This window comes from Ailuropoda melanoleuca, chromosome 16 (assembly GCF_002007445.2).
Source record: "Ailuropoda melanoleuca isolate Jingjing chromosome 16, ASM200744v2, whole genome shotgun sequence".
NCBI classification, from domain to species: Eukaryota; Metazoa; Chordata; class Mammalia; order Carnivora; family Ursidae; genus Ailuropoda; species Ailuropoda melanoleuca.
Genome location: NC_048233.1, coordinates 68,547,718 through 68,571,954, shown reverse-complemented (window position 1 = coordinate 68,571,954; position 24,237 = coordinate 68,547,718).

Sequence of the window (24,237 nt, the reverse complement as noted above, 5' to 3'; positions counted from 1 at the left end):
GTGATCCCGACGTTATGGGATCGAGCCACATCAGGCTCCTCTGCTATGAGCCTGCTTCTTCCTCTCCCACTCCCCCCTGCTTGTGTTCCCTCTCTCGCTAGCTGTCTCTGTCAAATAAATAAATAAAATCTTTAAAAAAAAAAAAAAAAGAAGAATACATGATTAATATATGACTAATATATATTATCATACATGTTTGGTTAAAAGAGAAGGATGGCTTTGGATATGAAGAGAAGGAAGAGTCTAGGCAACAGAAATTATATTTCCTGTGTGTGAATTAGCGAAGATTTCTAAATTTGGGAGCAGGATGGGTACTAAAGATAGAAATTCAGCATAGAGAGAAGATCAAATAAAAAAAAACCTTAATTTTAACAACTGAGCAACAACTCTAAGAAATTATTAGTATTGAAGCAACCAGTCAGGGTTATCAAGTAAATTAGGTATTGGAAGGGCATTTCTACCAAGTCACTTGCATTAGTATAGAGAATGCTGATTAAAAGGAAAAAAAAAGAGAAGTTATTTTCATAAAGTTGAATCATAAAACAGTATGCAGTAGAGTAGGAATAACCTGGAATGTTCCAGGCAGAGAGATCTGAAATGACAAAATCAGAGGAGAATGAAACTGAAAGCTTTATAAAAATCTACTTGAATATTTAAATCAAGAGATGAATTGGCAAGAGAAAAATTTAGAGAAGTAGGAAGGGAACAGTTCATAAAACCATAACAATAATAGATAGCATTTATTTTATGTAAATTATTTTCTAAAAAGTTTAGCAAGTATTCTAAATCTATTAGCTTATTGATCTTAACATCCTAGTGTCTATAGCTGTTGGATGCATTCTGTGTGTGTGTGTGTGTGTGTGTGTGCGTGTGTGTGTGTGTGTATGGTAAAATTATTTGTTAGCAATGCTGTTGAAAGCTTTTGCATCTTGGGTAGGTTTCTTATTCTTAGTCAATTATAGATTTACAGTTATATTCATTGCTTGTTCTGTCAATTATAGAAATAAACATGAAAAATCACTCATTATGAATACATTTTGTCAATTTAAAAATATATTAATGTAATTTTCTTTTAAAATAATCAGATACTATATCATCAGATACATACACATTTTAAAATTATTGTACAGTGAACCCTTTTATTTATAATAATGTTCTATGAATATTATTTTATTTAACATTAATAAAACAATTCCAAAATTATTTTGTTTATCATTTCCTGGGTTAAGTTGTAACTTTGTTTAACTTAAAATGCGTGTGCATGTTTTATCTTTGTCTCTTGAAAACAGCATATACTTGAAGTTTGCTTTGTGATAATCTTTGTACTTTTTTTTAAAGATTGATTTATTTATTTGAGAGAGAGAGAGAGAGAGCACAGTAGGGGGAGTGGGAGAGGAAGAAGTAGCTCCCCAAGTGAGCAGGGAGCCTGATCCCAGGACCCTGAGATCATGACCTGAGCTGAAAGCAGATGCTTAACTGACTGAGGCACCCAGGCACCCCTAATCTTTGTACTTTAATCAGAGAATTTAATCTGTTTACAGTTAATATAATTTTTCATAAACTTTTGATGACTATCATCATATATTATACTTTTTTATGTCTTGCATGTTCTATATTTCTTTTTCTCTCAATTTTGCCTTCTTTTGGGTTTATTAATCATTTATTATTAATTTATTATTAATCAATTTTATTATTGTTATAATTATTATCATCAACTCTTCAGTAGAAGTTAAATAGCCTCTGTACAGTTATTTAGTTTTTAGGGGATGATGTCACAGTCTGAAACTGAGCTTTTTCTTTTAGTTATGACTCTGTCTTTAGATTGCAAATGTAAGTAGTTGAAATTCTAATAATATTCAAGAAAAAGAACAGTTAAGCAACAATTCACAAAGTTCAATTTAGCAAACTATGAAGGAGACAGACTTAATTTATTTATTCTTTTGGATCCGATTTCATTACATTTCCAAAAGAACGCTGAATCCAGGGGGGAAAAAATGACTAGTCTAGATAATTAAGGCATGCAGTCCAAAAAATTGGACTTCTGTAAGGACAGAAGTGTTTTATACTTGTGTTCAACACAATCACCATTAGCACTTGAAATGTGACTGAAACACTGAATTTTCAATTTTAATTAATTTTAATTCAAATAGCCCATGTGCCTAGTGGCTACCATATTGAAGGGCACCTGTTGAGAATCTATCCCTAAATCAAGTCAAGTCATAAATGAACTAATGCTTAGCACCATAGCCTCTTGCCACCTAAAGAATCAACTTGAACAAACTGTGACTTTACAAGATTCAAAAGACAAAAATATTGAGAAATAAAAAATTAGTCTTTGCTGCAGATCCTACTTAAAAGGATGTACAGTGTTTTACACATTTCTTTCTCTCTCTCTGATAGTCCACAGTTGAGATTTCTTCCTGGCACATTATCAGGAATAAGAGTGCTATTTTGAGCAACTAGCATCTTTTAACTTATGAACACTGTGATTTAAATTTTATGATTTCCTCTTGCCAAAGCCTGATACTAGCCTCAAAAATAAGATTCTTTTAATGATAGACTTAAAAAATCAGTAATACAATGTTCCTAGTAATTGATCCTAAACAGGACTGATATCTTCAGATACAGTTGAGAATGTAAAAAAGGTTTAACATTAACATATAATTTATGAGGAGCATGAAACTGAAGAATTTTAAGCAAAGAAGAAACTGGATAATGCAATCAAATCAATGTAACCTCATAAAGCTTTCCATCTCCCACCAAGCCTCACCAAGTTTAGCATGTTTTTAAAAAGCAACATCCTACCTGTAGAAAATGATTGTTTCAATTTAAGAAATTGAATTTTAAGAGCAATGTGAAAATAAAATAGTAAAATTATAAAAATTACAATTGATTTATTAAAATCTAATTAGGGCACAATGTGAGAAAATATAAAAGATGATATTCATATTTTCAGAAATGGCATATGGCATAAAAGAAAATAAAATATTATTACTATTATCAATATAGGAACCAGCCTTTAGGACTTTAAGAAAATCACAAGAGAGGGAAAAATAAGTTGTGTTGGAGCTGGTTCATTGGGGTGTAGCGGAAAGAGCAAATAACATGTAGTCAGAAAAAGTAACTGAAGATTAATTTCCATTATGTGCTGGTTGCATAACCATACACAGTTCAACATAAGCCTTGAATCTGAGTTTATAGGGCCTTAAAATATAGCCACTGCTTTCTAATCTTAGACTTCTCTATGGAAACACCCTGGGAAGTTAGGGAAGAAGTAAAAAATACTATATCATTTGCTATCTATCTATTAGACATGGTGCTGCATTTTATATACCCTTGTTTACCCTCACACGAAACCCACAGAGCTAGCTCTCATTACCAATGTCTTTTTTTTTAAATAACAGCTTTCTTGAGATAGAATTCATTTACTATATATTTAACTATTTAAAGTGTATGATTCAATGGTTTTAGTATAGTCACAGAGTTGAACCACCATCACCATAATCAATTTAAGAACATTTTTTTATTACTCCTCACCCCCCAAAACCCATACCCATTAGCAGTCCCTCCGTTTTTTACTCCACTCCCACCTCCAGCCTTAGGCAACCATTAAGCTATTCTTGTCTCTTTAGATCAGCTTATTTTGGACATGTCACTTAAATAGAATCATACCATATGCAGTCTTTTATGGCTGGCTTATTTCACTTAGCAAGTTTTCAAGGTTCATCCAGTGGTAGCATGTACCGATACTTCATTTATTTTTATTGCTTAATAATATCCCATTGTACGGATATTCTACATTTTATCTATCCATTCACCTGTTAATGGAAATTTGGGGTTTTTTTTCCCCACTTTGGGGCTATTATGAATAATGCTTCTATGAACATGTGTGCGTGTTTCCCTTTTAAATTCTCATTTTCTTTGGGCAAAGAGAATAATGCTTAAGTAAACTTCAGTGCTAAAAAGGGGAAAAGAAGACCTTGCCTTTCTGTTCTGAACTAACTCCTATCAAAATGTTTTCCAATCTTTTGGAGTTGCAACTGTCGTCATTCTGAAAATCAACTCGTTGAGTTGAAAGCTTTTAGGGATAAGAACCAATGTCGTCCCAGCGAACATTGTCATAACCTGAGTGGGAGGGAGAGAGGAGAGTGCAAAGCAGTGTAGATAATAGAGACAGGTCCTGGGAGCCACACTCATGAAGGAAGTTGTGAGGTCTCTGCAACAAACAAGCATTGTCTATTCCAATGCAGGGTTGCTAATGTTCTGCTACAGAACACAGAGCTTTGTGTTTCTCATTCCACTCACTGGCAGCAAATTTTGCTCCTTGTCATTTTGGATTGTTATAAAAATGTGATCCTTCCCATGATAAATCTAAGCATGTCAATCATATTTTATTAAACTTAGCAGCAGCAATATCTCCTAGCATACTATCAGTCCATCTCTATTTAGGATTATTATTTTTTTTTAACCATGGGTTTTGAGTGATCAGAAAGCATTAGAGCTCTATATTTGTGTGACACTTCTGGAACCTCATATTTCCAAATGTAATATGCTGTATCATGTGAAGCAAAGTTAAATAGGGAATGAATTTATTCATGAGGGAAAAGAGGTTGGGGTAACTTGCATAGTTCATGCAATCTAGAGTTAAATAAGGCTAGAAAGGATGCAAATCCATGGTAAAATGCATATTGATGTTTTTGTGATCAGGTTATGAAGAATATTAGTTTTGTTTTTCAGCACGAAAGATTTACGTGAATTATGGTAAACTCCACTTGAGGCTTTAACTCTTACCTTCCAGATTTTTTATACAGTGCATGTACAATATTTTCTGTTGTACACTCACCTCTCCTTCCTTAGTTTTGTTCAGTTGTATCTAATTATAATAGTATTGTAAATAGTAATCCTAATAAATATTGCACAATTAAGATGTGCCAGGCACTCTACTAATCTCTCTCAGTGCACTGTTACTTAGTATCACTAAGTTCAGTGACTTAATGCTGTTACCCATTTTAAAAATGGGATAATTCAATATTAAAGCAGTTAGCAACTTACCCAAGCTAGTAAATAAAACCCTTATGAGATTAGCTCTATTCTAACCAGTTCCTGAGCAAATTCTGACTGTGGATATGAAGAGTCTTTTAGGAGTTTCCACCTGGCAGTAGAAGGGATCTAATATGATGGCACTGCTGTTATCAAGAACCAGTATATATCACATTCTATTATAATTACCTAATTATTTGACTGTCATCCTCCAATAGATAACATGTTTAGGGTGGACACATTGTTCAACAATGCATCCTAGAATTGAGCACAGTAATGATGCTCATTAAATATTTACTGACAAAACAAGTTAAAGAGAAGTACTGATGAAGACATGAGCTAACTCATGTCAATTCTATCACAACCTGTCCTTCCCAAGTCGTGTTGCTCTTGTCCCTCTAATCGGACCTCTGTATCTCATAAGACCTTATTTTCCTTTTAGTGCCCAATTTCCCACCAGGACTGCATTTCTTCCATAAGCCCAGGAAACCAAGGTAGAACACTGAAATTCTGTGGAACACATTTCAGATCATGTACCCTTTAACCTCAACCATTGGTTGAGATCCTGCTCCAAAAAGAAATTAACTTAGAATCAAAAACAGAGCCCTTCAAAGTTGGGGTATCACTGATATTTTGAATCCCCTAACATCATTCATCTTCTACCAATTTGAACCAAGACCAAGTTCACTTGATTCATCTAGATATCTGTGTTTTATTTCTGGTCTCCATACTTTGGTGATTAATTCTATTTCAGTTGAATTCCTCAGTTCTGATCTTATTCAGTCTCATTTCTACTTTCACCAAAGTTCACAAATGTGGTCTCAGTACTCAAACAGATAAGAGTAATATAAATTTTCAAGTACATTTAATCTCTGTGCTGAAAATAGATCAGTATAAGTTGAAAAGATCTGTCCAAACTTTATCAAGCTTTAGAAACAAAGTGAATTTTACACTTCACTTTTCTTTTACACTGCTTCCATTGAATTTAGAAGTGGTAAATTCAAGACAGTAAATTTAAAAAATTTAATGAGTGAATGAGTTCTATTACTAAATTTTAAGAAGTCAACATAATAATTTGTAACCGACTTCCCTATTTTTTTCTACTTAATATTTGGGTTTAACTATATTTTAAATTCCTGAATAAATTTTATACTATACGTGCAGCAAAGGTCCAGTTTGCTGATATAATGAATGAAATGATGGACATATTCTCAGTTGAGAATGATTCTGTATATGCTCTTAAGATTTATTCAGGATACTTAGGAGTAATTGAACAGAGAGCAAAAGAGAAAATTTCAAAAACTAATATTCTGCTAAGTGAATTTGTGTACACCAATATATGTGTGTGTTTGTGTGTTTGTGTGAGAGGCAGAGATGGATAGAGACAGACAGACAGAGATGTTTGTATATGCAGAGTAATTCTTGCTGTGAATTAATAGTGGAAATTAAAGGGTAATATAACACTTTAGAAACATTTTGCTGTCCATTATTTTAAACTAGTATTTTTTGGAAATATTTGCAACTCCTTTCAGATAAATGAATAGAGATTAAAGTGACTTAGAATCTTCATATTATAATTTATTATTCATTTCAGAATTTATTGTTTTCGGCAGTGACTTTATGTTTTATTATATGAATTATCATAGGAACTAATTTAACTACCATGATATAGAAACCAGTTCAAAAATTAAGGATTTAAGGATCAGTAAAATAGTTTCATTTCAGAGGCCTTATACTTTTACTACTCTACTCAGTGAAGACACAGAAAACAGATGATAGAACTCACCCTCTCAATTATATAGAGGCTAGAATGTAGAATCCATAAGATTAATTAAAGATTAATGAGTCTTATGTTACAGCATCAATATATAAATTCTACTAAGTACAGTATTATAATAATTGCTATTACTGTAAATTCACACAACTCCTATTTACAATAAAAAGATTTGAAATAATTTATGTAAAACAGAGCAAAAACCTCTATTTAAAAAAAAAGATTAAAAACAGAACCAAGTAATAAATGAACAGCTTATGGGAGAAGGGAATGATTATATTCCGAAATCTATGCTAAAGCACATTACTATAACTTAATGAGCTTCCCAAAAATCATGTAAAGTTATAAAAGAGGTATTATTTAGTTTTTTTTCATTTAATGTAGCATGTTAATTCATTAGGAAGCCACTGTACCATTTTTGACCTCTAAAAAAATTTGTTTTATGGTCCATTGTTTAAGTTGCTATTAACCATAAAACAAATGCCTCTAATCCTAGTGGTTTATTGTTTTAAACAATATGTGTTTATTTAGTTCACGTATCTGGGGGTTTCCTAGAAATAGTTAGATGAAAGCTGGGCTCAGTTGAACAGTGTTGCTGATCTTGGTTGGGTTTGGCTGCCTAGCCTGCATGATTGTTCAGACGCTTTTCAAGGCTTTTCAAGGCTATACTTATACTATGCTTCCTAAAAGCCTGTTGACCAAAGCAAATAAGATGGTTGAGCTCTTAGTTGAGAAACGGCAACCCTCCTCACCTCACCCCCAAAGTGAGAGAACATTATACAAAGATACATGGGGAAAAGTACTGATGTCTAATCCTGTTACTGTCAGGGAATGGAGAATTGTAACAGTAATTCTTCCACACAATCTTATCCAGCCATTCAATCAACAGATAATTTTTTAGCAACTTTTATATGACAGGATCTATGTAGGAGCAGGGGATACAGCTGGAAACAAAATGCAAAAATTCTTGGCCTCTCATGAGTAATATTCTAGGGGAGAAAAACAGAAACTAAAATCTACAAATAAAATACGTAACGCACTCATTAGATCATGACAAATACTGTAGCAAACAAGATAAAGCAGGGAAAGGGAATAGAGAGCCTTAGGAGACAGTATTTTAAATAGGATGGTAAGAGAAAGACCTAGGGAGGAGGGGACATTTAACTAAAAATCCAAAGGAAGTGAGGGCGCTGTCTACACAGATAAATTAGGATTTCAGCTAATCAAGAAAGCAGGAAATGCAAGAACCCCCAAACTGAAGCCAGTCAAGTTTTGCAAAGAAGGCAATGAGATCAGAGTGATAGTGAGAAAAGCATCTGTTGGCTTTATAAGCCACTGTAAAGACGGTGACTTTTGCACTGAGTGAAAGCAAAGGCAATTACAGATCTTTGTGACAGACTTAAGTTTTAACAGGCTCATTCTTCCTGTTTTATTGAGAACAGAGTGTAGGCAGGAGAGAGGGAGCAGAGAGACTACTACAATAATTCAGACTACATAAAATGGTGACTTGGAGCCTTGGGCCAGGGCCATAGTGGAGGAGATGGCAAGAGATTACTCAAATCTGGATTTATTTTAAGGGAAAATTTTTGTATTGACCGAAAGATTGGATGACAGATAGAGGAGAGAGGAAGAGCTGTTTTCCAAATTTTTGGTCTGAGCAACTATGACATAGAAGTGACTGTTCACCAGACATGGAAAGGATATAGAAACAGCTTTTGGTGATAACCAGGAGCTTGCTTGTAGATGTGTATCAAAGTGGAGATATCAAGTAGACAGTCATACATATAAGCCTAAACCTTGCGGGGGGAGGTGTGAGCTAAAGATATGCATAGATGAGTCATCAGTATGAAGGACGTTTAAAGTCATATACAGCATGACTCTCAAATACAACTATATCAATATATTAATCCATTAAATGTAAATAAATATATATTATTCACCAACTATTTTTAAGATTTTCCTAGGCTCAGAGTGCCAATACTATCTAGCATACTGTCTTAAGAGTTCTTAGACATCATATAAGGTATTCATAATGTTTTCTTAAGCCTCAACCAAATAGCTTGGGGTTATGGAAGGATTTCTGGCAAAACAGTGGAAATAAAGATTAAGTAAGATAAAGCTACAAAAGCCAAATAAGAGGAGCTGAGAAAAGATAATGATGAGCTGAGGAATGAATCTCACTGAGCATGGAGATGCCCAAGGCTCACCCCCAACTCAGATGATTCCACGCATAGGTTTGATGATCCAGTCCCAAATGGTCTAGAAATAGTCGAACTTGAGTCTAGAGTCTGCATACAACAAGATCTAAACTCAAGCCAGGCAGGACTGGGGGTATGCAAATCTGACAACAAGGGCAAGTAAGCCACAGCAGGAACAGGGACTGATTTGGCAAAGGATTCCAGAAGGCACCATTAGAGTCACTTGAGAGACATCTTAAAATCAGTCTCACGAAAACAACTCTATTCTAGTCTCTCATTTAAAGTTCAGCCTCTAAAACACTAGAGATTTCCCTCTGATTGGCCTTTCTCTAATTCCAGAGAGCTATGATCTTTCACTTCTATTTAAAAAGCTATAATACTTTCTTGCTCCCACTTCAACAGACAAGCCAGAGTAGCAGGGACCATTAACTTGGTGTGTGTTTTACAGATAAATAAGGATTTTGAACTAATCTGTATACAAGGATATTTGGTCAGGCCTGGAGATTTAATTGAACTTGCTATTCATTTACGATTAGCTTGTTTTGTTTACTTTCTTATACCATTAGCAAACTTATTAAAAAGGAAATACAAATAAACTTTTTGCCAATTACATAAGAAAATAATTGGATTTTATTAATCCAGGAACTCAGGCAATCAATTAAGGCAAGGGTACTCTGATCTCAGTCACCTCATTATTCTTCATGCTAATTAATCACAAATACTAATGGGTTGCTTAGAAATGGGATGCTTTATTCCTTTAGACACATATAAAAGCTCTTAAAGTAACAATGTTTGTGTCTTTGAAAAACATTATGTTTTTACTGAATGGAGTATTTGCTTTAAAGTAGAAAATTTCATTCTGAGCTATGATAGTGGGTTCTTTATAAATTATTGTTAAATTAATAATTTAACCCACAAATTAATAATCTTTTCAAGTTTAAAATCTAGTAACAATGCCAACTGGATTAGGAACTAAAAAGAGCACAATATATTAAGTATAGGCTCAAGCTCCATCTGTTAAACTAATTGTTTCTAGGGTAGTAAGTAGGATTTTTAGCTTCCCTGAGCCTCAGTTTCCTCTGTTCCTCTGTTACAGCAATGTCCCCCATTCCTGTAAAATGGGTTAGTAATACTAGCATTGACCATGAAGAAAGGGAAAATGCAGTAATGGATATAAAATTCGTGGTGCATGTTGGATCCTCAATAAATGTTACTTTTTTCGCTTCTTCCTGTCCCTTTCTCTCACGAATTCAGTATTTGCCCCTCCAAGTCATAGTTGATAGTGGATTCTTTCTGGATTTTATCTCTTTAAAACGATAACGTTGTTCCAAGCTGGTCCATGCTTTCCAGCCATTCTGTATACATCAACCCATAGGGGAGCTTAATTGTACTGAGGTAGAAAAGACAAAACCAGCCTGCCTGAGCTTGCTTGGTAGGCAAAATTTCACTACCCTTATATAATGAGCAGGGTTGGTCATGCTTTTTCAAAATCATTTAGCCTAACTTATATAAGATTGGAGTAATTATTTCTAAAAATTATTTCTAAAAAAGCTTGTAAAATTATCTGTGTGGTATTTATGCAAGTTCCTGTGTCGATTTCGTTATTTTAATTTAATCAGTAAATTTAATGTTGTTTTTAAAAAATATTAACTTGTTTGTTTCTAAAATTATGTTTATTTTTTTAACTTTTATATCTGGGTTATGTCCTTCACCAACTTCTGTTTGGTTTTTTATTTTTCTTATTAGTCATATATGTAAAGTGTCTTTTTGGTCTTACTAGTTTTAAACTTTCTTTTTATTACTGGTTTTCAGCAGTTTGATAATAATGTATCCTGCTGTAGTGTTTTTTTTTTTATGCTTGGGGTTTGTATATAATTTAAAGAAATTTGGAAAACTTTCTGTTATTATTTTCTTATATATTATCTACTTTTTGCACCTTCAGGAAAAAAATTATTCATCTGTTAGAATGAAAAATGTTGTACAACTCATTATTCTATTAACTATTCTAAAATATTTTTCTCTGTGCTTTATTTTTTATAATTTTATTATTTTCAATTGTATTGATCTTTTATGTGGCTTTCAATTTTCTAATTCTCTTTAGCACATTTTTCACTTAACAGATAAAATTTTTTTCAGTATAATTTCCAGTTTTATAGCTCCAACTTTTCCTGATGAAGTGCATGTTTTTCTTTCCATCCTTGAGTATATTCTAAGGTTTAAAATAACTATTTTGAAGTTATAGCCTTCTAGTTCCATCATTTTTTCATTTCTGGTCTGTTTCTGTTGATTCATATTTCTCTCGATTATGTATTACATTTCTCTGTTTCTTTGCATGGCTTGAAATTTTTAGTTGAATGTTGGACATTACAAATTTACGTTTAGTGTTTATGTTGTTATATTCTTTTAAAGAGTGATGATCTTTATTCTGACACACAGTTAAGTTACTTGAAGATCAGTTTGATTACTCTAAGACTTGTCTTAAAGCTTTATCATGGTGAGTCCAGAGTAGCCTTCATTCCAATCCTAATATAGGCCCACTAGTAAAGTGAAACTCTTCTGAAGATTATATCCACTGATATATTGGATATTTCATGCATATTTAATACACATATATTTATATATGTTTAATATATTTTGAAGTTTATCTAATCTGGTTGATAGAAACATGAACTGTTTCTCCCCTTGTGTGAGCCCTGGGCATTGTCCAGTCTATTGCTTTCTACTGTGTTTTTAACTTACTTTGGGGATGTTCCTTTCTTGTATGTGTTGTTCAACACTCAGCCAAAAACTTAAGGGAGTTCTTTGAAGATCTGCTAGTCTTTCCCTCTCTCTCTCTCTCAACCTCTGTCTTTCTGTATTCATCTGTATTCAGCATCATTGATTCTAGCCACTTCTCCCTCCCTAAATACCAACCCTCTGTAAGTCATTGAGACCTGGAGTCTTTGGGGAATCTCACTCCCTGTGCTGTGATCTGGAAACTCATTCTCTGTGGTAAACTGGAACAATTTCAGGGCTTACCTTAGATGTTTCCCTTACTCCAAGCATCATCCAATGTCTGAAACTAGTTGTTCCATATATTTTATTCCGTTTGCTACATGATTATGGTGAGGGGGAAATGCCTGCAGTAGTCAATGTTTCATAGATGAAGATAAAAGTGATTTATTTAATATTAAATTAGACACTATTAAAAATAATATACACACCTATGAGTCTACCACTCACATGGAACATCTAATTTGCATACTTGCTTCAGATCAATCTAACAAAGGAGTATTTCATACCGAAACATAAGTCACATAAAGATTAGAACATAAAACATGAATACAGCTTGGTTAATTTTGACAAATTATATTCACCTGTGTGTAACCAGAACCTAGATCAAGAAATACTACGTTACCCTCTCTGTCCCCTTCTGTCAAAATACTCCCTGCTGAGGTTAACAGCTGACTATTAACAACAGAGATATTTTTACCTTTATTTAAATATTTTTAAATATTTATATTTTTATAATATACCTTTATATAGAAATTTCTAAATTTTATATAAATGGAATCCTACATTTCATATCATTTTATATGGGGCTTCCTTCATCAAAAATATGTTTGTGGCTCTTTCTGCCTCCAGCCGCCCAAGCGAGAGGAGCTGAAGCTATGTCCACCCCCTGCAATGGATGGTCCAGCACAACTGCTCCAGTTTCCTGATTGAGAGGAACAAGCAGACATAGAGCAAAGAGCCCAATAACCTGAAGGTGCACAACTCTTTCTGCTACAATAGGCTGATCAAGCACAAGGCTGGGGGTATGGAGCCTACTGCGGAAGGCAAAGGTGTCGTTGAGGTCACGAAACAGAGATCTGGCCAGAGAAAGTCTGCCACCTCTTACAAGCAGATTACCATTACAAGAACGCCCAGGCTCTCCTCAGCGGCAACTGAGACATGATCCACAAGAACAAGGACAGCCCAGATCTGCACATGGCCACTGTTCATAGAGCCAGCGCCATCCTATTGAGCCAGAAGCCTATGATGCAGAAAAGGAAGCACCCCCCAGCACCCTGAGCTCCTGAACACCTGCTCCCCACCACCAAAGTAATAATGAGGTCAACTACCTAAAAAACAAAGCAAAAACAAAACAAAAAAACAGTTTGTGGAATTCATCTATGTTAAGTATAATAACGCATACATTTATTTAATGATATACAATTATAATTATTCCCTATTAAATACAATATAATGTGTAATCATTCTCCTTTAGTAGACATATAGGTTGTTTTGAGTTGTTTTTTTTTTTAAACAGTGAGGTTGCTATGACTATTCTTTTAATATGTTTACAGTGGACATAAATGCACATTTGGGGGCACTTTGTATCTAGGTGTGGAACTATTGGTATATTTCAAGTCATTTTTAAATAAATGAAATACTGGAAGTAAAACCATTGCCCCTTTGTTATCATGAATTGCTAGAAACTCTTTATGGGCATATTTTAATATATTGAACTATATGTGCAGTATTTACATGTAATACTCTATAATATTGTTTAATAACCAGATGAATGGTATATGATTTTGTTCTCAGTATCATATTTATTCATTCTGTTAGATTTAGGTTGTGCACGTATGCTTCTGCTGACACCACAACATAATTTCGGAACATGCTTTCTTGACTGCTTTTTGGAATAGATTAAGTAAATTCAGAATTATCCATTCATTGAAAAACTTGTACGCATTCTCTCATGAAATCTTTAAAGCATTTTTTTTTTTAATTTTGGCAGAGGATAGCTTTGAAAGTTGAAATAGTGAGTGAAGATAATGGGGAATTGTTAAAATATCATTTTTAAATATTCTCATGGCAATTGGATAGATTTTTCTCTACTGGGTCAGCCTCAGCATTTTACTTATTCCAGTACATCAATCTTTAAAGTATTAAAATCTATTAAGGTAAATTGAGCAAAGAATTACCCTATAATTCCAATTTTTGTATTTGAGTTTATATCCCTGATCTCTCTTCTCATGTGAAATTTTGCTTTCTCCCTCTATTGTTTTTATTTTTTAAAGATTTTATTTATTTATTGACAGAGAGAGAGACAGCCAGCGAGAGAGGGAACACAAGCAGGGGGAGTGGGAGAGGAAGAAGCAGTCTCCCAGCGGAGCATGGGGCCCTATGTGGGGCTCGATCCCAGGACCCTGGGATCATGCCCTGAGCTGAAGGCAGATGCTCAATGACTGAGCCACCCAGGCGCCCCACTTTTTCCTTTTTGAAATTAAATATCTGTACATTTATTCAGAGCAATGTTGCTCAAAACAGCAGCAGATTGTAAAGAACCCAAATTTTCACAAAAGACAATAGCAAATAAATTATGGTACTTTCACACATTGGAACATGCCACCACTCCCACACCGCCACCAACAAAAAAAAATAATGATGTCAATAAGTGAAGAAAAGAAAATTTGTAGCTGATGTATGCAATATGCTATCATAAATATAAAAAAGGGAGTTAATATTATATACGTGAATATATGATACATAAATATTACAGATGTACATATATGCATTTATGTATATGTGTATATTATATGCACACACATATACATAAATATATCTATGGAAAAATTCAAAAGGTAATGATGCCATTTGTTGCTTTCAGACAGAGGAATGGGGAGGGAGTGCTAAGAGACAGTATTGCCAGGGAGACTTTTCATTATCTATCCTTTATATCTTTTGAATTTTGAAGTATGTCAATTATGTGACTATATTACCTCTCCAGCAGAAAGAAAGAAAGAAAGAAAGAAAGAAAGAAAGAAAGAAGAAAGAAAGAAACAAGCTACCTTTTGACTAGCTTATTCAGTTTCCTAATATGTAATAGCAATTCAAATTTCCTCCAGTAATTCATTAGACTACCTGTTTCACTGCATACTTATTATTATTAGCACTCAGTGTTATAAATCTTTATAATTGTTGTCATTTTAAAGGGCAGAAAGGATTCTATCATTGCTGAGGTATTTATTATCTTGTCTGCTAGTGGGATTGAATATCTGTTCATATGTTTATTATTCATTTGCATTTCCTCCTTTATAAATTGTCTTTTTATATGTTTGAATTGTTTTTGGCAATTTACAGAGAGTTCTTTGTACATTAGTTATTAGCCTTATGTATTCCCACATTTCTTGCAATGAGCATTTATAGCTTCCATAATAAATGTAATTTAAAATTTCTATTGCCTAATCATTAAAAAAAAGTTTCATAACTAGGTAGTGCCTAATGGCAATAGAATATGAAATAAACTCCTATATTTGCATAGTGCTTTATAGTTTACAAAGCTTTATTGTGACTTTCTACTTGTAAAAAATAATTACTTAATTTTTTAAAGTAATTCATTCATATGATTCAAAATGTGAAGATACAAAAGTACATGTGAAAACTTTTCTTCTTGATCCCAAGTAACTCAGGCCCCTTTGCTAGAGTTAGTCAATGTTATTAGAAATCTCTTATATTCTTCCAGAGTATTTACACATATGAAATCACATATGTTATCATTTTCCACTTTATACAAATGGAAACATATTAGAGACACTACACTTGTCCTTACATTTTTATTTAATCCTGTATTTTAGAAAACATTCCAGATTAGTACATGCAGAACTTTCTCATTATGTTCTCTAACAGTACAGTATTCTGTTTTATGGATACACTGTAACTTACTTAGCCAGTTAAAGGATGTTTATGTCTTTCAGAAATTTTTTATCACAAAGAGTGAGGGAGAGAAAAATATTTTACATTTATCATTTCAGGTTTTTAAATCTCTAAGATTTAAGAAGGAAAATTAGAGGGTGAAAGTTATATACATTTTGGATTTTGATAGATATTACCAAATTTGCCTTCTAATCATGTCTGGTTTTCATAACCTTACCCGTTCAATGTGGTAGCAAACTCATTGATTTCTGCAAATCCAGTAGGTAAAAGATGATACCTTTGCATTTGTCTTAATATAGTAATCATAGTTAGATAAGGATCTATAGATATCAACCATTTGTATTTCCCTTTCTTTGAAATGCCTATTTATTTATGTCTTCCTGGTTGTAGGGTATTTATTGTTGTTGTTAGAAATACATTAAACATACAATTTTAGTCTTGTGCTACTTGGAACTTATTCTTTTATAAAGGATGAGTTTTGCAACCAACTTTATTTATTTCTATATTTATGGCTATTCACTCCTTCCAAAATCATTGATGTAATAATCCAACTTTTCCCATTGATTGGCAGACTAAACTGTACATTAAATTTTCTATGTTCTAGGATCCTTCCCTGAGCTTTATATTCTGACTCATTGACCTGTGCTGGTTCACATTAATTAGATACTTTTTAATTAATGGAGATTTTTAATATTTGCTTATATCATGGTAGCATGAATCTCTCCTTGTTGCTTTATGTTTTCAGGGTTTCTATGAAAATTACTTCTTGTTTATTTTTTATACAAATTTTGATATTAATTGTCTAGATACCATCTCCTGCTCATAAAAATCTTGAAATTCATGAGCAGAAGAATGGATAAATATATCACTGTGAAGTCACACAACATAGTACTGGACAAGAATAAAGAGCAACATTGCTAACATGGCAAAGCCAACTCTTAGTGATGTAAATCAGAAGAGCTATGTCCTTGTGGAAGGGAAGTGATGCTAATTTAGAAAAGTTACCAGGGAATTCTCTGGGGTGTTGGGAAAGTTGTATATCTTGACTGGGTGGTGATTACTTGGTTACAGTATACAGAAATACCTCCTTCACTTACTACAAGGGAAATGACAAATCAAGGGGATACCTGCAAGATCTTTCCCAGTAAAGTAGTTAGAATTGCTTGTACATTTTTAAAATTAACTCCCCAAATTTAAATTCTAAAAGATTTCCTACAACCACCCATATTTTATGCTATTATAATTTCAGTTTAGTGATTTTGGTCCAAATTCCACAAGGCTGTTGAAACTATGTTTGCATTGCCTCATTCGGATGAGAAACGTAATCTCCAATTCTGCATGCTTCTCTGCAATCACTTTGTGTTCTCCACCTTAACTACTTCAGTCATTCCCTTTTCTAAATTTGAACTTTATAATATCATTTATTTCACTGAACTGGGTATGCTTATTTATTCTTTAATTAGCATTTGCAATGTATTACAGATAGTTGGTTATAAAGTAAATCCCACTTGGAATGTCCATTAAATTCTGTCCTTTCTTAAAATTTCAAATTATAAACGTATCCTTGAATGCCTCTTCAACTATTCCAACCCTCAATAGTCTATTTCTTGGAATGCCATCATAATTACCTTTAATCTGATTATCCATTAGTAGGTAAAATATCTATTGCTTATGATTTTTTAATTCAAATACATGTGCTGTCCCCTGATTGGATTATAGCATTATTAAGGAATGAATTGTTTTAGATCATTCTGTTTTCTTAGAGCTTACACAAAGTGACAGCTAATTAGCAAACTCTTAGTTATTTGAGAATTACATGTTATAATGACCGTTTGAAAACCCAAATATTTATCAGCAAACTTGCAAGGAAAATCCATTACTGGATATTAGTAAAAATGCCCTATTCAAAGTAGAAGAATATAATCTATAGACATACATAATTTTTTGTAATGGTTTATAAGAACTATGACTTAGATCTAAATATAGTAAGATTAAGATATTAGTGGTTTTGAAACTAGGATATATATTTTTAGAGAAAAAAAAAGATGTTGTGGTTCTAATATTACTCAGCCATCAGAAAGAACAATTACACAACATTTGCAGCAACGTGGAAGGGACTGGAGGAGATTATGCTAAGTGAAATAAGTCAAGCAGAGACAGACAATTATCATATGGTTTCATTCATTTTGGAACAAGAAATAGGAAGATCGGTAGGAGAAGGAAGAATGAAGGGGGGTAAACAGAAGGGGGAATGAACCATGAGAGACTCTGGACTCTGGGAAACAAACTGAGGGCTTCAGAGGGGAGGGGGGTGGGCGATTGGGATAGGCCGGTGATGAGTATTAAGGAGGGCACATATTGCATGGTGCACTGGGTGTTATACGCAAATATTGAATCATGGAACATTACATCAAAAACTAAGGATATACTGTATGGTGATTAACATAACATAATAAATTATTATAAAAAATAAAATAAAACTGTTGAAGAATTTTCTAGAAGAGGATGCCTTTTTTTAAAAAAAAATACGTAGATTGAAAATAAGGTTAAAAACAAATTGAGGTCCCCATTGCTTTCCATTGCAGAATTATAGAATAAGGGACTAAATAACATTCAGCATTTTTTTCATATCAAATCACTTCACACAAGGGTTTAATGTTCATTTGGAATGATATGTTCATTTCATTGTATATTTCTGTAAGACCCATCATCACCAAGAAAGCTCCTTTCCATATTTTATATTTCCTTTTATTGATCTGATGCTGAAAATGGTCATTTGCATTTCCAATTCAGATGGCACCCCAAAGTTTTAAGCCCTTATGCTCATTTCTGTTAAATGGAATGTTGCTGGAATGAAAGTTTATTCATGGCCCTTGTTCTAAGGTACAATCTTTTCTGTTTGAGGTATTCATGACACATGCAATCACAGACAACTTGTACCCCATGGCACCAAGAAATTAAAAGATAACACGAATGGTATTGCACCAGAAAAACTATTACAGGGACAAACAGAAAAAGGCAATTTAGCCTAAGTCCTTGAGACATCTAAAATAATACTCAACACACTAAAAGGTGTAACTTGCCTTTGGGAAAGGCACTGAAATAATCATTCCTAGATAAAAGTCAACATGCGCAGAAGAGAGACAAGAGAGTGGCACTGTTTGAGTGTGGCAGTGACCTTTGGCATCCAATTAGGCAGGGGGAGCTAACTTCCTCAAAACTTCATTCATGCCTAGGCAAGATCAAAGCTCTGTCATTTGTCTCTGGGTGTTAAAAGTAAGTTACTACACTGGAGTTTATTCTCTTTCCTTGAATTGGTAGTCACTCATCTTTTGTTTTTAAAATGCATAATTCTGACAGCATCTGATTTCTAAAAATACTTTGATATAGCTGAGGGAATATACTATCAATGTCAACAGAAAATAATTAACTTTTTGTATGAACTTCAATTCAGATTTGTATGTGGTTTTGTGATCTCAGAGGCCTGTGTTTATTAGTTTCATTTGACATCAGATAATTCACCTTGTTAGGGACAAATAATTAAAATTGAAGCATTTTTTTATTTTGTGAATGTATACACAAGATAATGGATATAATCATAATAAAGTACACTATCGCCTACATTTTCACGGATTTTTTAATTGTAGGCTTAAAATATATATAAAAGAAATTAAATGTGGCGAATTAAAACCACTACTGTGAATAAGCAATGAAAAATAATTTTAATTAATTTACACATTGTACTATATTTGTACTCACAGGCTTGGAAATAGTCTGTGTTTTAAAGTGGTTAAATATTCCTTGTGAAAACTTTATAAAAAAATCAATTTACTTAGCAAACTGTTCTGATAAATAGCCACCAGCTACATAGGCAAAGATGTGTATTTAAACCAGGAAAGGTGATTATGTTTATGCACATTTCTGAACCTAGCTCTGGCACTGTATTCTGGTACTCAAACCTGTACTAGACAAAATAAGGGAAGTATAAACAAGACAGGTGATTTAGCTCAGATATTAATGACCACATTTAGAGATAGTGAGAGAAGTAGATCTTGCCATAGATGAATAGTTTCTGGTGTCTGGTTTCTCAACCTGGGTCCCTGACACTTGCCAGCACCTTGAGTTCACTTTCTCTTCTAGGTGTGTACATCAAACATTACCTGACTCTATCCAAGGCTGGATTCAAGGGCATGTGAGCACTGCAGTGGCACAGGGCCCCACGCTCAGAAGGACCAAGTGCTTGGTCTAATGCCCTGTTGTCACTGTCTTGAAATGCTTATTATCTTGGACTTTGTGCTTTGAAAGTGAATCTCCATGGCACAATTAAATATGGTTGAAGGGGGTGGGGGAGGCATGGAATGTCAGTTCATGTACAGTCCTGTGTCCCAGCCACTCAGTGCAGATTTTCGGTTGCCCAGTCCCCTACTCTCGGGTACCCCAGACTCCCACTTGCTGTTGCTGCTTCCCTCTACCTGGATCAACAACCCAATTGCAGTTAGGGTAATGGGGGCATGGAGCCCACATTCTACCACCACTCTTCACCCCTCAGTGAAGTTCCGAGTGTAAGAGCAACTCAAAACTGGTTCAGAATCCAGAGCCAGGCACCTGGGGCTCTGAAGTGTCTCTGGGTGGGGCTGGTGGTAGTCGTTGTCACCCACAGCGGGCACTTTCTGCCTCATCCAGTGAGCAGCCAGAAGCCATACATTGAAAGTGGGCAGGGCTGTGGGAAGGGAGACAACTGGCTTAAATTCCCTAGAGTGCCCCCACCCTCCACCCCACCAAGCCGGGACTGTGCATCTGTGTAACTGGAGTCCCAGCTCTTGCCTTACAGGTGGCTTCAGTCACCCTGGGTTGGGCATCCAGGGTGGGTGTGAGGGTCCTCATATCCTGTATTCCCATATCCAGGGCAGCGCCCCTTAGGATGGTTCAGCGCCTGGCCAAAAACCTCTTTTCCTTTGTTGAAGCTCCCAGTGTATAATGTGGAAGTGTTAGCTCTTGCTGGCCAGAAGCACGCTCCAGGAATGAGCTATAAAATACAAACTGTGTCATTTTGGTGTTTTCATAAATGAGCTAAATGCTCTTATATTTGTATTTAAAACTAACAGTGCACATTATAAAGAATAATTCATGCTAATAATTTTAAAAATTATTTACCTAGAATGACATTAAACAGCAAATGGAAATACTTTGATAAGTCAAGAGAGAGACCATGCAAGAAAGGAAAAGCTAGCTTTATACTGTAGTACCCTTTACAGCACTTTTGCTTTTGAACAAGAGGGCCCTGAATTTTCATTTTGTACTGCAACCCACAAATTACATACCCAGCCCTGCTTATACAGCGCTGTACTGGATTCTCTCTCAGTGCCAGGTGATATAGGTTTCATTTTGCCTTTCTTTTTTTTTTTGAAGCTGATGTGGAATAGATTTGCCTTTCAGATATGTGTATTGTACGTACCTCCCCATGTCAATGTCCTTCTGGACCTTCCACAGTGAACTTGTCAGCCTCCACACAGTCAGAAGTTTCTTCTAGATTGTATTTTTGGTCCTGAATTGCCCCGTCTCGCCTATCTGGCTGATAGATTGCACCAATGCATGTGAGTGGGACTGCAGCAGGAGTTTCAGTAAGATATTAGCTGAAAAATATGGAGTGGATTCTTGAGGTGGTTATATTTGCAGCATTGGTGGTGAGGACAGGAATATCATGGGGAAGTTAAATATTTGATTAGCAGTAGTTTAGAGAATCTATAATGTCCTTTTCATCTCTAATATGATTTCAGAGAAGAAGGGATATTGTTGGCATAAGAAAAATAAATCATCTCTAATGTGGTTCTCATGATTATGAACGCTCACTGAAAATCGGCCTCAAATTCTAGGCAGATGATAGTAGTTCCATAATTCTAGTTGAGGCAAGTTGATAGAGATCTTCTGGCTCATCTTTCTGACACAATTTGCTGGAAGTTTCAGAGGAAATTGAGTGTTATGCAATATTAACAGATGAGAGGAATAAAGAAATTAAATGAAATGCCTGATTTGACCTGATCACTCGTCTTACTAGTCAGTACTTTGTGTCTGTCTCTATGGAGGGTAGGTTGTGAACTTGGGCAATTCATTTAATGACTCTTAGCCCCTTTCATTACCTTTAATATGGCAATAATAATGCCTCATTTTATGATTAGTTGCAATAACACATAGAAAGTCCCAGCACCACAGACCAAATAAAATTTAATTCCATTACTGTTTGGAACCTCTCAGTTTAATCACACTTTCATAATGTACTACCCGCATAACAGAAGCAATGAACTTCACTGAATGTCCTGTAAAGATGGCAGACTTATAATTACATCAATTTCAGGAGAGAAATGTATTGAAAGTGTAAGGCATTAATTAATTAACTAATTAATTAGTTAATTAATCTAATTCTCCTTTCTAGTTTCCTTGATGTCTAGAATCAGATAACATGTGTGTAAGGGCTAAGCTTTGAATTATCCACTAAAATGGTTTTGGGAAAATTACTCCAGTTATTTATAAAAATATTTAACCAGGCATATGGTAGATCATGCCTACATGGTATTATTACATGATGTTCGAACTTAAATTGCAACAATAGTTCAGTGGGCAGCTTTTTCTGTCTTTTCAAAGTCTCTTTGCCTGTAAGGAAAACAAAACATAACAAAAACCCCTTGCCCTTATTTTCTTTTCACTGGAGCCCATGTCAATGGTTCAGAAAACTGTAGATTCAGGCCCCAGTCGTTTAGGTTTTGGGGCAACTTTATAAATTATAAAGCCATATTGTTTAATTCAATGCAGTTGGTTCTTCCTTTTTTTAATGTGATTGCTCATATACATGCTTATCGATTTAATTTCTTATTGTGTTTTATAAGTTTTAATTTCTCTATACCCTCACAGTTACTTAGTTCAGTAGCCTTCTGTATGATTTCACTATCCATCATTTATTTACATTTTAAGCTATGTTCCATTCTCCTGATAGGGTCAACTTCCTAAGATAAGCAATTCAAATCACTGGAGATATGAAGGGAAGTAGAAAAGAAACTTCTTCCCTCTCAGGGTTTGGATTAAACTGAAATTTAAGACAGAGGAGAGAGACTAATGACAATATGAAAGCCCACTTCAGTACTCATATGATTTTTCAAAGAGTATGGATTTAGATATGTAGCCAAATGTGTTTACAATGGCTACCCAAGCCTACCCCCTTGAATAGCCCCTTAATAGAAAGTCTGAATTTATAGAGCAAACACAATTGTGACAGCTGCTAACTCTGAAGGTAGAGTAGGGTGGGGGCTCCAGGTGGGGGTGGGGGGTTAATACAGTCAATCTCCAGATTTAAGAGACTAGCGGCAACAATTCACCCATGTCAACTTTGTAAAAATCTAATCCTTGTTACCCATGGGGCAATATGCCAGATAACCTCCCCAACATAAAAAATACCCAATGAAAGGATTCTCTCTAAAGAAGTTTATATCACCTCCATCTAAAATTCTTCCATGATTTCTTACACAAAATTTTGAACTCCTTCCTAGTCCTCAAACCCTTTCTCAGCATAGGGTTCCATGAAGTGGTCCCACCTCACCTACTTTATTAACCTGATTACTTATACCTCAAAGTTACATCTACCACATTGGACTTCCTCTAAAGAATAAACATGTGTGTCTTCAATTTTATCCCATACCATTCACTTAATATACAAAGCCCTCTGTGTGTATACGATGCTTATCAAAATTACATTCTTCCTTTAAAATTTAGATGAGATATTGGCTCTTACAAAGGCTATTTTTTCTGCTTTCCTAGGTGGAATTATTTTTCCCCCTCTGCTGGGGCCTGGAGATTTGCTCATTCATTTAATGGAGTATTTCCAGTCACTTGACCTGCTAGAGTAGAAAGATCACATATTTGACTAGAATTTGAATCCTACCTCTGTTGCTTAATTAATTACCCTTATTTTGGTATCATTTTCCAACCCACAAAATGTGTATGATAATGCCTAATATGTATTTATGAGGGCAAATAAGAGGGTGTAGGTTAAAATCACCTTGGAGTGTAGAGCTCAATATATTTGTTTCATATTTTCTTTCTTCTCATTCTTCAAGGTTTTTCCCTATATTAATTCTCTCTCTCTCTCTCTCCATATGGAGAGGGTAATTTCTTTTTAATTGTAATAATTGTGAATATAACAGAAAATACTACATTTTGGGGTACTTGAAACATACATCAAATACATTAAATGTATTTGAGATAGTATCTGTCCCAGTTTTACACTTGAAATTCTGAGTTATTTACTGATTAAGTGACAAAATATTTTGGATTTTACATATCCCTTTTAAAAATCAGCTAAGATACTTTATTATATGGATTTTGGATTTAAGTAGAAGAGGTCATTTAATGGGAAAAATCAGAAGGGAGTATTTTGTTTGCTTTAGGTTGTTCCAGAAAATTATATTGATATTGAGAACCAATAAAAAAATGGGTCACAGTACATTCAAGACATTGTGGCTCCCATAAAATTATGAGGCATACCATACTTTT